The sequence below is a fragment of the Cervus elaphus genome, chromosome 30 (assembly GCF_910594005.1).
Source record: "Cervus elaphus chromosome 30, mCerEla1.1, whole genome shotgun sequence".
NCBI lineage: Eukaryota > Metazoa > Chordata > Mammalia > Artiodactyla > Cervidae > Cervus > Cervus elaphus.
The window spans coordinates 2,255,226-2,274,949 of NC_057844.1; the positions used below are offsets into that span (position 1 = coordinate 2,255,226).

The following is a 19,724-nucleotide window of genomic DNA, read 5'->3' on the forward strand; positions in this document are numbered from 1 at the left end:
GTTACCATTGAATGACTCTAAGGCTGATTTGTAGATTTTATCCAATGTCAGAAGTCAATCTTGCTTTATCCAAGCCACTTCAAACAACTATGGAGATATCACCCCATTAAAGTATATTATGTTTTACTCCTAAGCAAGGGTGAGGAATCTGAGTATTATGTGCAAGGCTCAAGATGACGCTTAGGACAGAACATGCAGAGTAAAAACAGTTCCCCTCCATATCCAGGTAATATACAGCTGACAATTGTAGTCCTGTCTTTATGGGATGAAAACAGTCCCTTTACAATAAGTTTCCTGAAAGGGAGAACAAATAGGTAATAACTCTTCTGGTAACATGTTATGGTACACTGGCCAGTGTGCTTTTGGCGATTAAACATAATCCTGTGAATTGGATTAATTCACTTGCTTAGTGTTCATTTGCGGCATCCCTCTATTGGGTCTTGGGGGCCCTCCACGACCTCGTGGGGCTCCCCATGGTCCACTCTGCCCAGAGCCTCGCTTGAAATTCTGCTGATATGTATCCCGCTGACAGCCAGAGTAGTCCCGGGGAGCACTGAACTGATATTGTGTATAACCACTGTTTGGAGTGTTAGTAGAGAATGAAGGGCGGTAACCATCATATCCTCCTCTGAATCCATTAACAGGTCCTCTGTATCCATTCATCAAGCCTCAAGCTCCACGGAAACCTCCACGAGACACACCATGACTGTTGTAATAGGGCTGACTGCTCCGTGGAAATCCAGTGTTCTGCTGAGGAGGCTGCTGGTGGTTACCAGTCACTTGATGGGGCTGGTCCTGGGAACCATGATAAGTGCCAACCACTGTTTGAAGTTGTTCTTGCTGAAGCTCTGTTTGTTCTACTTGGTGAGGTTGACTGGAAAAGCTCTGGTTATAACAGGCTTGGTATTGATTTTGCTGTTTTAAAGTTTCTGGTTCATTAACAGTAGGAACTGGGGCATTCATATTGAACACCGTTTGCATGAATTGGAATGGAGCTGCATTTACATTGATTCCACTGCTATGTAAAGGTTTGCTTGTCCCAGCCTGGAACACTTGAGGCTGAGAAGCAGCAGGAAGGGATGATGATGCTGTAGTCTGGTCTGTATTTAAAGAGATCGTTGCCTGAATCTGGTCAATCGGTTCCTTTTGTGGTTGTTGCTCAGTAGCATGAGAAGGTTGGTACAAGGGTTGAGATGCTGTATATCCCTCACTTGTGGATGAAAGCAAAGGAACCTGTGTAGCTTCTGGCTGTACAGAAACCTGATTAGGTTGAGCAAGTCTAGATTCAGAATGAACTGGAGGGCAAACCAGCTGGGGTATGTCCATGTTCTGTGCTGGATTCATCGGCTGTGCAGATACAATGGCAGGATCAAGTGTCTGGTTTTCAAAATCCAGCATTGAATCCTGTATGAAGTTATAGGGCCCCCAAATTCGTGCCATAAGCTCCTGTACTCTCTGTTTTCTCACAAGGGGATCAGCTTGAGCCACTGGGGTCAAAGAGTGGGGTTCTGGTACTGAAGGAGATGCAGCTGAGGTTGCTGCTGGAGTGAATTTACCACCTCAACTGTTTCAACTGTCCATTCATCTACCTGCTGCTTTTCACCACTGCTGAACTGCGTTTCTGCCATAAATTGTCTATCTATATGCTCTGTTGATTCCACCTCATTTTGTTCAGTGTATTCTTCCGCTGGCTCAGGTTCAGCTTCAGCTACCTGGTCTTCAACTGTAGGTGCCGAGGCTGCCTCCTCTTCCTCACACAGACCGTTCTGGCGGTTGTGGGTGCTGTCAAAGTAGTTTGACTGGAAAACATGCTCAACAATTTCCTTTAGAGCTTTATAAGTTGTTCCACATACAGGTTTCCCTTTCCTTCCAGCAAGTCACACAGGTGAATGGAGGCATGTTCATACTGCTAACTCAACCTCAGGCTCATGTCTCGTTCAGGGTCTGCTAATTTGTATAACTCATCTAACAATGACAATTCCTCTTCAGACAATATTGGCACTCCATTCAAACCTTGCTTCAGGTCAGTTCTCATTTCATCATCTCCCAGTTTGTCCAAAACATGCTGCAGTTCAAGTACTGTTTTTTAAAAAATATGGAACACTTCATGAATTTGCGTGTCATCCTTGGGCAGGGGCCATGCTAATCTCTGTATCATTCCAATTTTTAGTATATGTGCTGCTGAAGTGAGCACAAAACTATGGTATATTTCTAAAACTCTTTCTGTCATCTTTGATTTTTTTTTTTTTTTACTAGTGTCTTATAGCTTTCTGAATGTAGATTTTGTTTTTTTGTTTTTTTTACTTTCTTTAGTAGTTTTATTCCTAAGCATTTTATTCTTTTTGATGCTATGTTAAATGTGATTGATTCCCAGATTTCTCCTCCTGGTCTTTTGTTGTTAGTGTATAGGAATGCAAGAAACTTCTGTGTATTAATTTTGTATCCTGCAAATTTACTAAGTTCATTGATTAGGTCTAGTAGTTTTCTGGTGGTGTCTTTAGGATTTTCTACCTATAGGATCATGGTATCTGCAAACAGTGACAGTTTTATGTCTTCTTTTCCACTTTTAATTCCTTCTGGTTTTGCTCTTCTTCACTGATTATGTCAAGAACTTCCAGAACAATGTTGAACAACAGTAATGAGAGTGGACATCCTGCCCACAGGGATCTCATTCAGGTTCAGTGGAGAAATTAAAAGTTTTACAGATAAGCAAAAGTTAAGAGAATTCAGCACCACCAAACCAGCTTACAAGTAGTAAAGGAACTTCTCAAGACAGGAAACACAAGAGAAAGAAAAGGCCTACAAACACAAACCCAAAACAACAAAGTAAATAGTAATAGGCTCACACATATCAATAATTACCTTAAATATAAATGGATGAAATGCTCCAACCAAAAGACACAGACTGGATGAATGTATATGAAAACAAGACCCACATATATTTGGTCTACAAGAGACCCATTTCAGACCTAGGGACACTTAACAGACTGAAAGTGAGAAACTGGAAAAAGGTATTCCATGATTAGTGTCATTATGTCCACTGAAAATGGATTAAAGATATAAACCTAAGGCCAGAAACCATAAAACTCTTAGAAGAAAATATAGGCAGAACACCCTTTGTCATAAATTACAACAAGATTCTCTATGACCCACTTCCTAAAGTAATAGAAATAGAAATAAAACATAAATAAACAAATTACAGCTAATTAAACATACAAGATGTTGCACAGCAAAGAAAAAAAATAATACGTCAAGATGAAAAAAGTCAGTCCTCCGAATGGGACAGAATATTTGCAAATGAAGCTACTGACAAAGGATTAGCTTCCAACATATATAAGCAGCTCAAGCAGCTCAAGTGAGCAGAAGACCTAAACAGACACTTTTCCAAAGAAGACATACAGATGGCTAACAAACACATGAAAAGATGATCAACATCACTAATTATTATAGAAATGCAAGTTAAATCTAAAATAGGGTACCACTTCACATTAGTCATAATACCCATCATCAAAAGATCTACAAACAGTAAATGTTGGAGTGTATGTAGATAAATGGGAATCCTCTTTGTACTGTTGGTGGGAATGTAAATTTATACAGCCTCTATGGAGTACAGTATGGAGCTTCCTTAACTAGGAATAAAGCTACCGTATAACCCAGCAATCCCACTACCAGGAATATCACCTCAGAAATCCACAATTTTAAAAGACGTATGCATCCCATTGTTCACTGAAACATTATTTACTATAGCCAGGCATAGACACAACCTAGACATTCATTGATAGTTGAATGGATAAAGAAGTTGTAGTAATATAAGGGAATATAGTAGTAGTAATAAAAGGGGATATTACTCATCCATAAAAAGGAATGGATTTGAGTAAGTGGTAGTGAGGTGTATGAGGTATAGAGCCTGTTATAAAAAGTGAAGTAAATAAAAAGGTAAAAAACAAATATATTAAAGCATACTAATTGGAATCTATAAAAATAGTGCTGATGAACATATTTTCAGGACATGAATGGAGACACAGACATCAAGGACAATTTGTGGACACAATGGGGGAAAGAAAGTTTTGGATGAACTGAAAAATTACAGTTGACATATATGCACTATCATGTGTAAAATAAATATCTAGTGGGTGCTGGTATGTGATACAAGGAGCCCAGCCTGGCAGTCTGTGATGACCTAGAGGAGTGGGATGTGGGTATTAGGGAGCCTCAAGATGGAGGGGACCTATACATATATATGCCTATACATATGCTTATCGATATCTAGCTATGACTGATTTTCATAGTGGTATGATGGAAACAGCACAACATTGTAATTGTCCTCAAATTAAAATTAAAATAGGTAATTATCAATATGCATGTTTCTATTGCTATTTTTTAAATTGTTTTGAGTTGGGGTTGTAGGTTTTTTTTTTTTTTTTTTTTTTTTCTCTTTTGTTCCCTGCTTCAGGAAATTCCTTTAGTGTTTCTTGTAAAGCTGGTTTAGTGGTGCTGAATTCTCTAAGCTTTTTCTTCTCTGTAAAGCTTTTGATTTCTTCACTAAAACTGAATGTACTACTGAGTAGAGTACTCTTGATTGTAATTTTTTTGGTTTTTTCTTTTGTTTTTTCCTTTTCATTACTTTAAATGTATCTTCACACTCCCTTCTGGCCTGCAGAATCTCTGCTAAAAAATCAGCTGATAGTGTTATGCGGAATTTCTCATACGGTATTTGTTGATTTTTCCTTGCTATTTTTAATATTTTTATTTCTTTTTTTTCCCCCTTTAGTTTGACTAACTATGTTTTGTCCTGTTTCTCCTTGACTTTATCTTGTATAGGACTTTGGGTTTCCTGCACTTGAATTTTTACCATCCTATGTTAGGATAGTTTTCGATTATAATCTCTCCAAATATTTTCTCAGAGCCTTTCTCTTTCTCTTTCTTTTCTGGAACCCCTTCTGACCTCCACTGTTTTTGACAGCTAGCTTTTTTGAAATACCTTTGTACATAATTAACACAAGGATTTGCTGTTTTAAAGATGTTCTTGAAAATCTTTATCCTTTATTAATTTTACTATTATTTATCCGAGTATGATTTTTTTCCTTTTATCCTGCTAAGAGTTGGTTGAGATTTTGGATGTGTAGATAGGCTTTTTTCCCTCAAATTTTGTATTTGAGCACTGTTTTCAATTTTTCAAATTTTTTTTTCCTCTCATCTCACTGCCAAAATACACCCTTGGAAACATGTCAATCACCCAGGGACAACAGTGGTTCTAGCAGTTGTCCTGGGCAACTCTTTCCCTGATCTCTCTGTCAAGCTCTAGGCCTTTCTTAGTATCATACCAACAGTTTGTTGTTGCTGTTCTGTCACCAAGTTCTGTCCAGTTATTCACTACCCCATGGACTGCAGCATGCCAGGCCTCCCTGTCCTCCACCATCTCCCAGAGTTTGACCAAGTTCATGTCCATCGCTTTTATGATGCCATCCAATCATCTCATCCTTTGTCACCTCTTTCCCAGCATAAGAGTCTTTTTGAAACAGTTGGTTGTTCACATTAGGTAACCAAACAATTGGAGCTTGTTTCAGCATTAGTCCTTCCAATGAGTACTCAGAGTTCATTTCCTTTAGGATTGACTGATTTGATCTGACTGATTTGATCTCCTTGCTGTCCAAGGAACTCTCAAGAGTCCTCCGGTTCAACAGCATCAGTTTTTCGGCACTCTGCCTTTTTATGGTCCAGCTCTCACAATTGTACATGACTATCATATACCAACAGTTAGGTTGCACTAATTGCTGGCTCTCTACCATACTTGACAAAGCCCTGAGGCATAAAATCCTATGAATTAGGATTCAGTTAACTTAAAGATCCTTGAAGAGGTGATCAGTATAGTGAAGGATTGAGAAGTGGAGCCTACCTTCTTCCTACAGATACATCAAAAATATATCTATGTGTGGAACAAGTCTCAGAAAATATCTTCTAAATGCTGGAAGAATACCTCAGACATACAAAAGGACAAGAAAATCTCCATGTAAGAGGGGAGGGCAGAAGGAAAAGAAAATAATAAAAATAATAAGAGAGAAAAAGGAATCATGACAAGATGTGTGTCTCTGGGAAGGATTGGTGAAGGAGGAAATGTTTCTTCACACTGGGAAGTCCCTCCCATGTGGGGATGGGGCAGGGGTTATCTTTGCAGCCTTGGAGGAAAGCTCAGGGTCAGATATATGGCAGGCAAAGTAGAGAAAGACCAGCACTGAAAGTCAGTGTTGATTATTGGCACTCCCCAGTCTGAGACACTTGTCTATTCATCCAACTCCAGGGAAGTTGGAGGCTAAATGTTAAGGCTAGGGCTTCAGAGGGCAGACTTTGGGGAGAGGGCTGGGATTGAGAGAAAACAGCCTACAGGAGCTAGGGTTTAGTTTGGCAAAGCTGAGAGTATGTCAAAAGAAGCCTGGGGCTGCTAGAGGGACCATTGTTGGCGGCTGTTGGGGGCTCATGGGGGCGTGTAAGGAGGACAGGCTCAGAATAGGAGCCTCTTCTCTGTGCAGTCTCAGGACCGCCTGCATGAGCTCAAGGGGTGGGAATGAGCTGGGGCTGATATCTCTGACTCCAGAGGCAGGCGTGGGCCACTGCCCCCACTATTACTGAGGATCCTGTGAGAGCGCAAAGGTCACTACTCACACCTTGCTGGGAGCCTGAGCAACCCATTACGGTCAACAGTCATGCAATTAGGGTCCCACTTACCCAGGAGTTTGCATGGTACACCCCAGTCTTTTGCCGCTTCCTTCCAGTCTCTGCTCTGTAGGTACTTTGTTCATGTCCCAATAATGGTTGCTTTAATTTCCTTGGTCTGAGTAAGTATGCCCCATGCAGCTGCTGCTTTGGACTCCTTATACCTGGGTGCAGAAGATGCCTGAGGATGACTGATATGCAGAATTGGGGCCAAAATCAGAGATGACCCACAGGTCCAGTGTAACTAAAGAAGGGGAGCAGAAATGTCTCCATGCAGTTGCCCAAGATGCAAATTAAATCCCTGCCATCAGCATGTTAAACCTTGTGTCTGTGGAATGTTGGAATGGACAATGAGTGTTCCCACAACTGAGATCAGTCTAGATTAAGCAGTTTTGGATTTTGGGGGCAAGTACACATGAGAGTTGAGAAAGATTAGAGTATGATCTGCTCCTACAGTACCCCAAGAGTGTCCAGAGACCAATCTAGAGGAATTAGAGGATCTCCCGGGGAGGAAAGCACTGGTTTTGGCTCATTGTTGGGACAAGGGTACAGATAGCTGATGCCTCAAGAAAATCCTATTATTAGTATTGGTTTTGTTTCATTTTGTTATTTTATTAGTTCTCTTTATTGTACTTCATTTTTCTTTTCTTTTTCATATATTTAGCTTTATATTTTGACTGTTTCATTGTTTTGTGTTTTTCCTTGTTTTTGTTATTTTTTCTTTATTTGATTTGCTTCTGTCTCCTTTTGATCATCTTTATTTATATTATTTTATTTATTTATTTTTTGCTTTCTCTGCTTTTGGTTTGTTTTTGTTAGTTTTGTTTTCAGTTTTTGTTTTCATTTGTGGGTACTTTCATTGTTCTCTTGTTATTTTGTTTTCCTTTTACTTGTGTGTGTGCTTGTTTTGCTTGTTTGATTTTTCTTTTACCATTTTTCTTGAGTTTTGTTTTTCTGCTTGCTTTTCTCTTTTTGTAGTTGTTCATTTCTTTCTTTCTTATCTGTCTTGGCTTTTGCTTTTCTGCTTTCATTCCTTCACTCAGTTTTTAATTTCTTTTTGCCATGCCATGCAGTTTTCAGGTTCTCTGTTTCCCAGTCAGAGATCAAGCCTGAGTTCCTGTGGTGGGAATGCTGAATCCAAGATCTGGACCACCAAAGAAATCCCAGAGCCAAGAAATATTAATTGGTGAGAGTTCTCCCAGTGATCTCCATCTTGACATAAAGTCCCAGCTCCACACAATCATCTGCAGGTTTCAGTGTTTGACACCTGGTGCCAAACAGTTGGCAAGACAGGAACCTACCCATCAGTAGACAGAAAGTCTAAAGTCACACTAAGCTCACAGACATCGTAAAACAACACCACATGATATGGCCCTTAAATTAGAGGGACAAGCCTTAGTTCCACCCACTGGAGTAGGGGCACTAGTGCTTCCAACCAGGAAGCCTACATGTCACTGGAACAAACTCCTGCAACAGGGAGCAGACACCAGAAGCAGGAGGAATTGTAGCCCTGCAGCTACGGGAAAGGAGACCTCAGATGCAGGTAATTAGACAAAACGAGATGACTGAGAAATATTCTGTAGGGGAAGACCCTGCTGTGTCTGATGAAGCATGTGCAAAGGGTATCAGTCTGGAGGGAAAACCTGCATGCTGAGTCGCTTCAGTCATGTCCAATTCTTTGAGACTCAAAGGACTACAGCCCACCAGGCTCCTCTGTGCGTGGGATTATCCAGGCAAGAATACTGGAATGGGTTGCCATTTCCTCCACCAGGGGATCTTCCCCAGCCAGGGATGGAACTCAATCCCTCTTTCATGTCTTGCATTTGCAGGCGGGTCCTTTACCATTAGTGCCACCTGGAAGCAAGGAAAAAACCTACAAGATCAACTAAATGAAGGAGAGATATGCAATCTACCTGAAAAAAAAAACAAAAAAATTCAGAGTAAGGACAGTAAAGATGATCCAAGATCTCAGAAATAGGCTGGAGACACAGATTGAGAACATAAAAGAAACATTTAACAAGGAGCTAGAAAAACTAAAGAACAAACAATCTGATGAACAACACAATAACTGAAATAAAATTATGCTAGAAGGAATCAATAGCATAATAGCTGAGACAAAAGAATAGATAAGCAAACTGCTATATAGAATAAGTGACAGGAAGCAGAATAAAGATAAAAGAATGAAAAGAATTAAAAATAGTCTCAGAGATCTCAGGGACAAAATTAAGAGCATCATCATTTGAATTATAGTCCCAGAACAGGAAGAGTAAGAGAAGAGTCTGAAAAAATATTTGAATAAATTATAATTGAAAATTTCCTTAACATTAAGAAGGAAATAACCACTGAAGCCCATGAAGCACAGAGTATCCCAAATAGGATAAACATAAAGAGAAATACATATTATGTGTTTATTAATATGTGAAACATATTAATCACACTAACAGAAATTAAAAGAAAAAATCAGAAACAGCAAGGAAAATGCAAAAAAATAATAATAATAATACAAGAATCCCCATAAGGTAATCAGCTTATTTTTCAGCAGAAAATCTTCAGGACAAAATATAGTGACATTCTATATTTCAAGTGGTGAAAGGGTAAAATCTACAACCAAGAATACTCTAACCAGAAAGAATCTCTTTCAGATTCTACAGAATAATCAAAAGATTTACAGACATGTAAAAGCTAAGAAAATTCAGCTTCACCAAATAAGCTTCACAAAAATGCTAAAGGAATGTCTTTAGGTGGAAAACATAAGAGAAAAAAGACTACAAAAACAAACCCAAGATTGTTAATAAAATGATAAAAGGAACATGCATATTGATAACTATTTTAAATGTAAAAGGATCAAATGCTACAACTAAAAGATGTAAAATTAAAGAATGGATACACAAAAAGATCTATATGCATATTGTCTACAAGAGACCCACTTCAGATTTACAGGCACCACAGACTGAAAATGAGGGAATAGAAAAATATTTTCCATTCAAATTGAAGTCAAAAGAAAGCTGGAGTAGGAGTTCTTATATCAGATAAACTAAAAAAGGACACTGCATATGAAGAAATTATTCCAAGAAGAAGATATAACAATTATAAATATATATGCACCCAACATAGGTGCACCTCATTGTATAAGGAAAATGCTAACAGATATAAATGATACAACTGAAAGTACCACAATAATATTGGGGGACTTTAATGTCTCACTTACAGAAATGACCATCCTGATAGAAAATTAATAAGGAAGCACAAGCAGTAACTGACATATTAGACCAGATAGACTAAATTGATATTTATAGGAGATTACACACAAAAACAGCACAATACACTTTCTTCTCAAGTGCACATGAAACATTCTCCAGAAAAATCACATCCTGGGTCACAAATCAAGCTTTGATAGATTTAAGAAAACTGAAGTCTTATAAGGCTTCTTTTCTTACCATAATTCTATGAGTTTAGAAATCTATTACAGAGAAAAAAAACTATAAATATCCAAAACAAAACAAAGCTAAACCAATATGATACTAAATGAACAAGAAATCACTGAAGAATTCAAAGAGGAAATAAAAAAATAAATAGAAAAAAATGGCAATAAATAAATAGCCTATAACCCAAGAGATGCAGCAAATGCAGTTTCATGAGGGAAGCATTTCCCAATAAGAAACAAGAAAAATCTCAAATAAACAACTTTGAACCTAAAATAACTAGAAAAAGAAGAACAAACCAAACCCAAAATTAGTATAAGAAAGAAATCATAAATAGCAGAACAGAAAGAAATGAAATAAAACAAAGGAACAATAGCACAGATAAATGAAACTAAAAGCTAGCTCTTTGAGAAGATAAAAACAATTAATAAGCCTTTACTCAGACTTTTCAAGAGAAAAGGGAGAGGATACAAATCAATTAAATTAGAAATGAAAAAAAAAAAAAAAAAAGAAAGAAAATGTATAACTGCCTCCACAGAAATATGAAAGATCATAAGAGACTACTACAGAAAACTATATGCCAATAAAATAGATAAGCTGGGGAAAAATGGACAGAGTCTTAGAAAGGTACAACCTTCCAAGACTGAACTAGGAAGAAACAGAAAACATGAACAGACCAATCATAAGAAGTGAAATTAGCACTATGGCTAAAATTTTCCAATAAATAAAAATTCAGGAACAGATGGCTTAAGAGGTGAATTTTATCAAACATTTAAAGAAAAGGTAATATCCATCCTTCTTAAGGGCTTCCCCAGTGGCTAAGTGGTAAAGAATTCATCTCCTAATAAGCAGATGTGAGTTCAATCTCTGGATTGGGAAGGTCCCCTTGAGAAGGAGAGTAACCCACACCAGAATTCTTTCTGGAAAATCCCATGGACAGAGAAGCCTGAAGGGCTCCAGTCCATGGGATCACAAAAAGATGGACATGACTTAGTGACTCAACAACAGCCTCCTTAAATTCTTCCAAAAAAATTGCAGAGACAGGGATAATCCAAAACTCATTCTAAAAGGCCCCCATCACTCTGTAACCCAAACCAGACACAGATATCACAGAAGAAGGGAATCACAGATCCATATCACTGATAAACATGGATGCAAATATCACCCAACAAGGTACTAGCATATGGAATCCAGCCATATATTAAAATGACCATTTGCCATGATCAGGTGGGAATTATCCCAAGGATGCAATAATTATTCAATATCTATCAATATGAGAACCATATTAACAAACTGAAAAAGAAAAAAACAATCATATGGTCATCTCAATATATGCAGAGAAAGTTTTTGACAAAATTCAACATCCATTTATGATAAAAGCTCTCCAGAAAGTGGGGATAGCATAATACTCCCCATATATGACAAACACAGCAAATCTCATTCTAAATGGTGAAAAACTGAAAGCATTGTGTCCACGATCAGGAACAAGACAAGGATGCTCACTCTAGTCACTATTATTCAACATAGTTTAGCAAGTCCTGGCCATGGCAATCATGAAAGTAAACACAATAAAGTGAACCAAATTGGAAAAGAAGAATTAAAACTGTCACTGGTTGCAGGTGACATAATATCATGGATAGAAGATTCTAGAGAGGCCACTAGAGCTAATCAATGAATTGGGCAAGTTTGCAGGATATAAAATCAATACACATACATTTCTTGCATTTTTATACAGCAAAAATGAATGGTCAGAAAGAGAAATTAAGGAATCAGTCCTATTTACCATTTTGACAAAAACAATAAAATATCTAGGAATAAACCTACCAAAAGAGGTAAAACCCCTGTATCCAAAAAATTAGGGGATACTGATGAAATAAATCAAAGACAATGTAGATAGAGGGATACATCATATTCTTGGGCTGGAAGGATCAATGTTGTGAAAATAATTCTACTATTCAAAGCAGTCTGTAGATTCAAAGCAATTTCTGTCTGATTACTGAAAGGTTGCTGCTATGAATCGTGATTGACACCAGGATTCTTGGCCTCCAGAGGAGAGGAATTCAATCTGGGGCTAGTGACAAGGCTTGATCACTTAGAGCTTTTGTGTAATAAAGTTTTATTAATGTATAAAAAAGATAGAGAAAGCTTCTGACATAGACATCAGAAAGAGGCAAAAAGAGGGCCCCCCTTGCTAGTTTATAGCAAGAAGTTATATACCTATTAGCAAACTGCTAATTAGAGAAAGGAAATGCCTCAAAACAGAGAGTTTCACCAGGCCCCTCACCCGCAACATGCATTTTGAGATAGCATTGGCACAAGGTGAGAGATCCCAGGACATAAAACAATTGACATGAATCTTGAAGAAAGGTAGATTTCCAAGCAAATACATAGCTTCATTAACAAAGCTTAAGAGAACATTTCCATGAGTAAAAAATACTGGTTTGTTGAGCCATTATTGGTTCTGAGTCTTAGGCAGAACCAACTTGAAGAAAGACAGAGTTTAAGGTAAATACATAGTTCATTAACACAGCTTAAGAAAAACATCTCCATAAGGAAAATGTATTGGTTAGCTCAAGGTTTGAGAAAAGTTAAGTTCAGGTGGAACCAGGTGTCATCATGGCAACACAGAATTTTTAAAGAAATCTTTTAATTTTGTATAAAGAAGGGAGAAAAAGTCTGACACTTGTAGTCTGTCTCATCCTTCTGCTTAAAAGAGAGAAAGAAGCACATGACACTTGCAGTCTATTTCCTCTGCTTGGGGACCCCTAGCCTTCCTGTCTATTACCCTCTCATTATCAATGACATTTTTTCACAGAATTAGGAAAATATCATCCAATTAGTATGGAAATGCAAAAGAACCTGGAATAGCCAAAAGAATCTTGAGAAAGAAATACAGAGCTGGGTTTGTCAATCTCTTTGACTTCTGGCTATAATACAAATCTACAACAACCAAGTCAACATTGTACTAGAAGAAAAACAGAAATATAGGTCAATGGAACTGAACAGAGAGCTCAGAGGTAACCCATGCACCTGCAGTCAATAATCCATGACAAAAGGGGTGAAAGCATACAGTGGAGAAAAGATAATCTTTCAGTAATTGATCCTGGGAAAACTAGACAGTGACACATAGAAGAATGAAATTAGAACACTCTCTAATCCCATAGTAAAAGTAAACTCAAAATGGATTAAAAACCTGGATGTAAGGCTGGGCACTGTAAAACTCTTAGAGTGAAACATAGGCAGAACACTCTTTGACACAGATTTCAGTAAGATTTTTTTTTTTAAACTATCTCTTAGAGTTATAAAAATAAAAGGAAAAATAAATGATAAATGAAAACAGAAACAAAACAATGGGATCTAACTAAACTTAAAAGCTTTTTCACAGTATAGGAAGCCATAAACAAAAAAGTAGACATAAGACTAAAGGACAATCCTCAGAATGGGATAAAAAGGGTTAAACTCATACAGTTCAATTATATATATATATATAAAAAGACAACAACCTAATAAGAAAATGGACAGAAGATCTAAATAGACATTTCTCAAAAGAAGATATGTAGATGACCAGCAAACACATGAAAAGATGTTCAATATTGCTGAATATTAGAGATATGCAAATCAAAATCACAATGAGTTTTCATTTCACACCAGTCAGAACTGTCATCATCAAAAATATCTACAAACAGTAAATGCTGGAGAGGGTGTGAAGAAAAGGAAACCCATTTAAACTGTTAATGGAAATCTAAATCGATACAGTCATTATGAAGAACAGTGTGGTGGTTCCTTTAAAATCTAAAAAACAGAGATTATTATGATCCAGCAGTCCCACCCCTGGTCATATGCCTGGATAAAACCATAATTGAAAAACATACATGTACCCCAAGTTACATTGAAGCACTACACTTTGTAGCCAGGACTCGGCAGCAACTTAAATGTCAATCAACTGAAGAATCAATAAAGAAGTTGTGGTACATATTTAATATTACTCAGCCAAATAAAGGAAAGACATTGTTCCATTTGCCAATATGTGGTTGCCATTGTTCCATTTGCAGATATGTAGATACCACTTGCATATGTGTTGATGGACCTAGAGACTGTCATATAGAATGAAATGAATTCGAGATAACCAAATATCATATATTAACGTGTGTTGTTTTTGTTGCTGTTCAGTCACCCACTCGCATCCAACTCTTTGCAACCTCATGGACTACAGACACCAGGCTTCTCTGTCTCATTAATGCATATATATGGAATCTAAAAATATGTTAGAGGTTAACTTATTTGCAAAGCAGAAATAGAGATTCAGATATAGGGAGCACACCTATGGATACCAAAGGGAGATTGTGATGGACTGGAGATTCAGATTGACAGATATACCTTATGTGCATACTAAGTAGCTTCAGTCATGTCCAAATCTTTACAACGTTATGGGCTGCAGTTCACCAGGTTCCTCTGTCCGTGGGATTCTCCAGGCAAGAATATGGGAGTGTATTGCCATACTGTCTTCTAGGGAATCTTCCTGACTCAGGGATGAAATCAGGGTCTCTTTTAGCTCCAACAGCTGGATTCTTTACCACTAGTGCCACATGGGAAGTCCAGATATACACTACTATGTCTAAAATAGATAACTAGTTAGAACCACCAGTATAGCACAGGGGACGTTGCTCAATGCTCCATGGTGATGTAAACTGGAAAGAAATTTTTAAAAGGAGAGGATGTCTGTATATTTGTAGCTGATTCACACTTCTGTACAACAGAACCTAAGACAACATTGTAAAGCAATTCAGTTCAGCTCAGTTCTGTCATTCAGTCATGTCCAGCTCTTTGCGACCCCATGAATCGCAGCACTCCAGGCCTCCCTGTCCATCACCAACTCCCAGAGTTTACTCAAACTCATGCCCATCGAGTCGGTGATGCCATCCAGCCATCTCATCCTCTGTCATCCCCTTCTCCTCCTGCCCCCAATTCATCCCAGCATCACAGTCTTTTCCAACAAGTCAACTCTTCCCATGAGGTGGCCAAAGTATTGGAGTTTCAGCTTCAGCATCAGACCTTCCAATGAACACGCAGGACTGATCTCCTTTAGGATGGACTGGTTGGATCTCCTTGCAGTCCAAGGGACTCTCAAGAGTCTTCTCCAACACCATAGTTCAAAAGCATCAGTTTTTCGGCACTCAGCTTTCTTCACAGTTGAGTTCTCACATCTATGCATGACCACTGAGGAAACCATAGCCTTGACTAGATGGACTGTTGTTGGCAAAGTAATGTCTCTGCTTTTTAATATGCTATCTAGGTTGGTCATAACTTTCCTTCCAAGGAGTAAGCGTCTTTTAATTTCATGGCTGCAATCACTGTCTGCAGTGATTCTGGAGCCCCCCAAAAAATAAAGTCTGACACTATTTCCCATGAAGTGATGGGACCAGATGCTGTGATCTTAGTTTCCTGAATGTTGAGCTTTAAGCCACCTTTTTCACTCTCCTCTTTCACTTTCATCAAGAGGCTTTTTAGTTCCTCTTCACTTTCTGCCATAAGGGTGGTGTCATCTGCATATCTGAGGTTATTGATATTTCTCCTGGCAGTCTTGATTCCAGCTTGTGCTTCTTCCAGCCCAGCTTTCTCATCATGTACTCTGCATATAAGTTAAATAAACAGGGTGACAGTATACAACCTTGACATATTCCCTTTCCTATTGGAACCAGTCTGTTGTTCCATGTCCAGTTCTAACTGTTGCTTCCTGACCTGCATAGAGGTTTCTCAAGAGGCATATCAGGTGGTCTGGTATTCCCATCTCTTTCAGAATTTGCCACAGTTTATTGTGATCCACACAGTCAAAAGCTTTGGCATAGTCAATAAAGCAGAAATAGATGTTTTTCTGGAACTCTCTTGCTTTTTCAATGATCCAGCAGATGTTGGCAATTTGATCTCTGGTTCCTCTGCCTTTTCTAAAACCAGCTTGAACATCAGGAAGTTCATGGTTCACGTATTGCTGAAGCCTGGCTTGGAGAATTTTGAGCATTACTTTGCTAGCATTTGAGATGAGTGCAATTGTGTAGTAGTTTGAGCATTCTTTGGGATTACCTTTCTTAGGGATTAGAATGAAAACTGACCTTTCCCAGTTCTGTGGCCACTGCTGAGTTTTCCAAATTTGTTTGCATATTGAGTGCAGCACTTTCAGCAACTAGAGTTCAGTAAAAAGAAACAAATTAAGGGTCCTATTAAGGGTTGTTTGAGGTAAATCTTTGAAAATTTTTCTGGCTACTGAAGAGCTCTTCTGATTTGTATATTTTCCTGATTCTTTCCAGTATATTCACTGGCCTACAGTTTAGCTTGTTTCTCTCTTGGAACTACCAGCATCCTGTTAATTGCTTAACGAATAAAGTCAGTCCCTGTGGTGAAATCTTCAGAGCTCTCTGTTCTTATAACCAGCCTCTCCTTCTGGACTAAATTTCTACACCACAGCTCCAGAGCTGGGGATGTGAACTTGCCTTTCTTGGAGTGACACCCCTGCTTGAAGAGCATGGAGCTGCATAGAGGCAGAGGTCCTTAATCTTCTTAACTTATTCATCTGGTGTGGAGTCCCCAGCAGACAAACAAATGAAAGTGAGGGTGATTCTCATTTCAGTATTCTCAGTCTCCCACTCCTGAAGTATGACTTCTAACTTACACATGTCGGTTAGTTAGATAAAGGAAACCTCTGAACTCGGTGCATGAGAAGGGAGAAATAAAAATGCTGACAACTTGTCTTTCCTGGAGAGACAGCATCAACATTGAGCTGGTGAATTGGAAGCTTCACACTCATCCAGTGTGGCACATCTATTGTGCTGTGAGGGGCCGTTAGTGTAGAGCAGTTGTGACAAGTACTCTGTAATTACTATTATTGCTGAGATTTAGTAGATGTTCTTGATTAAAAATTCCTATATGTGTTTAATCCCATAGGTCTGCATGAGAATATAGATAATTGTTTACTTTTTATCAGATTATTTTCCTGAGGAAAGAGTCCGTGAAACTGTTCACAAGGCCTTATAGAGTATAAGTTTCTTAATAATTAATTAATTAACTTTAATTGGAAGATAATTACTTTACAATATTGTGATGGTTTTGCCATACATCAACATGAATAAGCCACAGGTGTACATGTGTCCCCTCCATCCTGAAAGAACGTGAGTTTTACTTCATGCTTTCTTTCTTTTCCTCAACAATGACAAGATTCACCTATAATAACAAATATGATATGTAGCATTTGTTAATTGCTGTGGCAGAAAGTGAAGAGGAACTAAAAAGCCTCTTGATGAAAAGAAAGTGAAAGAGGAGAGTGAAAAAGGTGGCTTAAAGCTCAACATTCAGAAAACTAAGATCATGGCATCTGGTCCCATTACTTCATGGGAAATAGATGGGGAAACAATGGAAACAGTGGCTGACTTTATTTTTTGGGGCTCCAAAATCACTGCAGATGGTGATTGCAGTCATGAAATTAAGAGACGCTTACTCCTTGGAAGGAAAGTTATGACCAACCTAGATAGCATATTAAAAAGCAGAGACATTAGTTTGCCAACAAAGGTCCGTCTAGTCAAGACTATGGTTTTTCCAGTGGTCATGTATGGATGTGAGAGTTGGACTATAAAGAAAGAAGGAGAAGGGGACGACAGAGGATGAGATGGCTGGATGGCATCACTGACTTGATGGGCATGAGTTTGAGTAAACTCCGGGAGTTGGTGATGGACAGGGAGGCATAGCGTGCTGTGATTCATGGGGTCACAAAGAGTCAGACAAGACTGAGCGACTGAATTGAACTGAACTGAACTGTTTGCTTTAATTTACTTCATTTTGTGACTCTGTCGCAATTTCTTTCACCCAATCTAAAACTGCAAGACTCTCTAGGTTATATTCCTAGGACTGAAACCATTAGATTTTATAGAATGAAAATAAGCAACTGTTATTACTTAATGTCACATTTTTTTAAGACATTTTCATTAGTAGTGTTCAAGAGAATTCAGAATAGATCTCAAATGACATAATTTAGAATAATACATTGTTTAAAATTTTTTTTTTCTGTAGTTTTAAGGTTCCAGTTCCTGACTATTACTAAGATTGAATGGTTATTCAATGTATTTCTTGGTCATGCATATTTCCTACTTGATAATGTCTATATCATCTTTTTGTCAATTTTTCTGTTTGATTATGTGTGTATTCAAGCTTTGATTTTTTTTCTAAAAAATATATTGAAAATTACTGTAGTACTTTGTCTAATACTGAAACTAAATTTTTGGAAAATCTTTTTTAATACTTTTTTTCTGACTTGTCATTTAATTTATTAATTATGTACTGATGAATAGGAGATCTTAAGATTAATGAAACTCATCATTTTTCCATGAGTCTGTGTCCTAATTATAGTGTCCTTGAATTTCTCACCACAGTTGGTACTTCGCCCACTGTGTTCATTAAAGGCAAAGGATCGAACTTAGGGCTCTTCTGTCCTTTCCCAAAGTTTCTATTCCATCCATACAGTTTTCCCAATCTTCACCATAAGCATTGATCCATCTATCAGTTCAGTTCAGTCATTCACTCGTGTCTGACTCTGTGACTCCATGGATTGCAGCATGCCAGGCCTCCCTGTCCATCACCAACTACCAGAGTTTATTCAAAATCATGTCCACTGAGTCAGTGATGCTATCCAACCATCTCATCCTCTGTCATCCCCTTCTCCTCCTGCCTTCAATCTTTCCCAGCATCAGAGACTTTTCAAATGAGATAGTTCTTCACATCAAGTGTCCAAAGTATTGGAGATTTAGCTTCAACATCAGTCCCTCCAATGAATATTCAGGACTGATTTCCTTTAGGATCAACTAGATGGATATCCTTGCTGTCCAAGGGACTCTCAAGAGTCTTCTCCAACACCACAGTTCAAAAGCATCAATTCTTTGGTGCTCATCTTTAATAATAGTCCAACTCTCACATCCTTACATGACCACTGGAAAAACCATAGCTTTGACTAGATGGACCTTTGCTGGCAAACTAATGTCTCTGCTTTTTAATATGCTGTCTAAGTTGGTCACAGCTTTACTTCCAAGGAGCAAACATCCTTTAATTTCATGGCTAGAGTCACCATCTGCAGTGATTTTGGAGCCCACAATATAGTCTGACACTGTTTCCATTGTTTCCCCAACTATTTGCCAAGAAGTGATGGGACCAAATGCCATTCTCTTAGTTTTCTGAATGATGAGTTTTAAACCAACTTTTCAGTCTCCTTTTTCATTTTAATCAAGAAGATCTTTAGTTCTTCCCTTTCTGCCATAAGGGTGGTGTCATCTGCATATTGGTGATTATTGATATTTCTCCCAGCAATCTTGATTCCAGCTTGTGCTTCATCCAGCCTAGCAATTCTCATGATGTATCTGTGTGGATCACAATAAACTGTGGCAAATTCTGAAAGAGATGGGAATACCAGACCACCTGACCTGCCTCTTGAGAAACCTCTATGCAGGTCAGGAAGCAACAGTTAGAACTGGACATGGAACAACAGACTGGTTCCAAATAGGAAAGGGAGTATGTCGAGGTTGTATACTGTCACCCTGTTTATTTAACTTATATGCA

General features: G+C 38.2%; 1 non-coding gene and 1 pseudogene across 1 annotated transcript; both read right to left on the reverse strand.

Annotated features, from left to right (window-relative positions):
* Positions 1–378: 378 nt before the first annotated feature.
* The window catches only part of LOC122687090, a 64,374-nt pseudogene continuing 45,028 nt past the window's right edge, over positions 379–19,724 (reverse strand).
* LOC122687122 lies at positions 2,090–2,194 on the reverse strand. Its single transcript, XR_006339025.1, has one exon. It is a non-coding gene; the product is annotated as a U6 spliceosomal RNA (small nuclear RNA).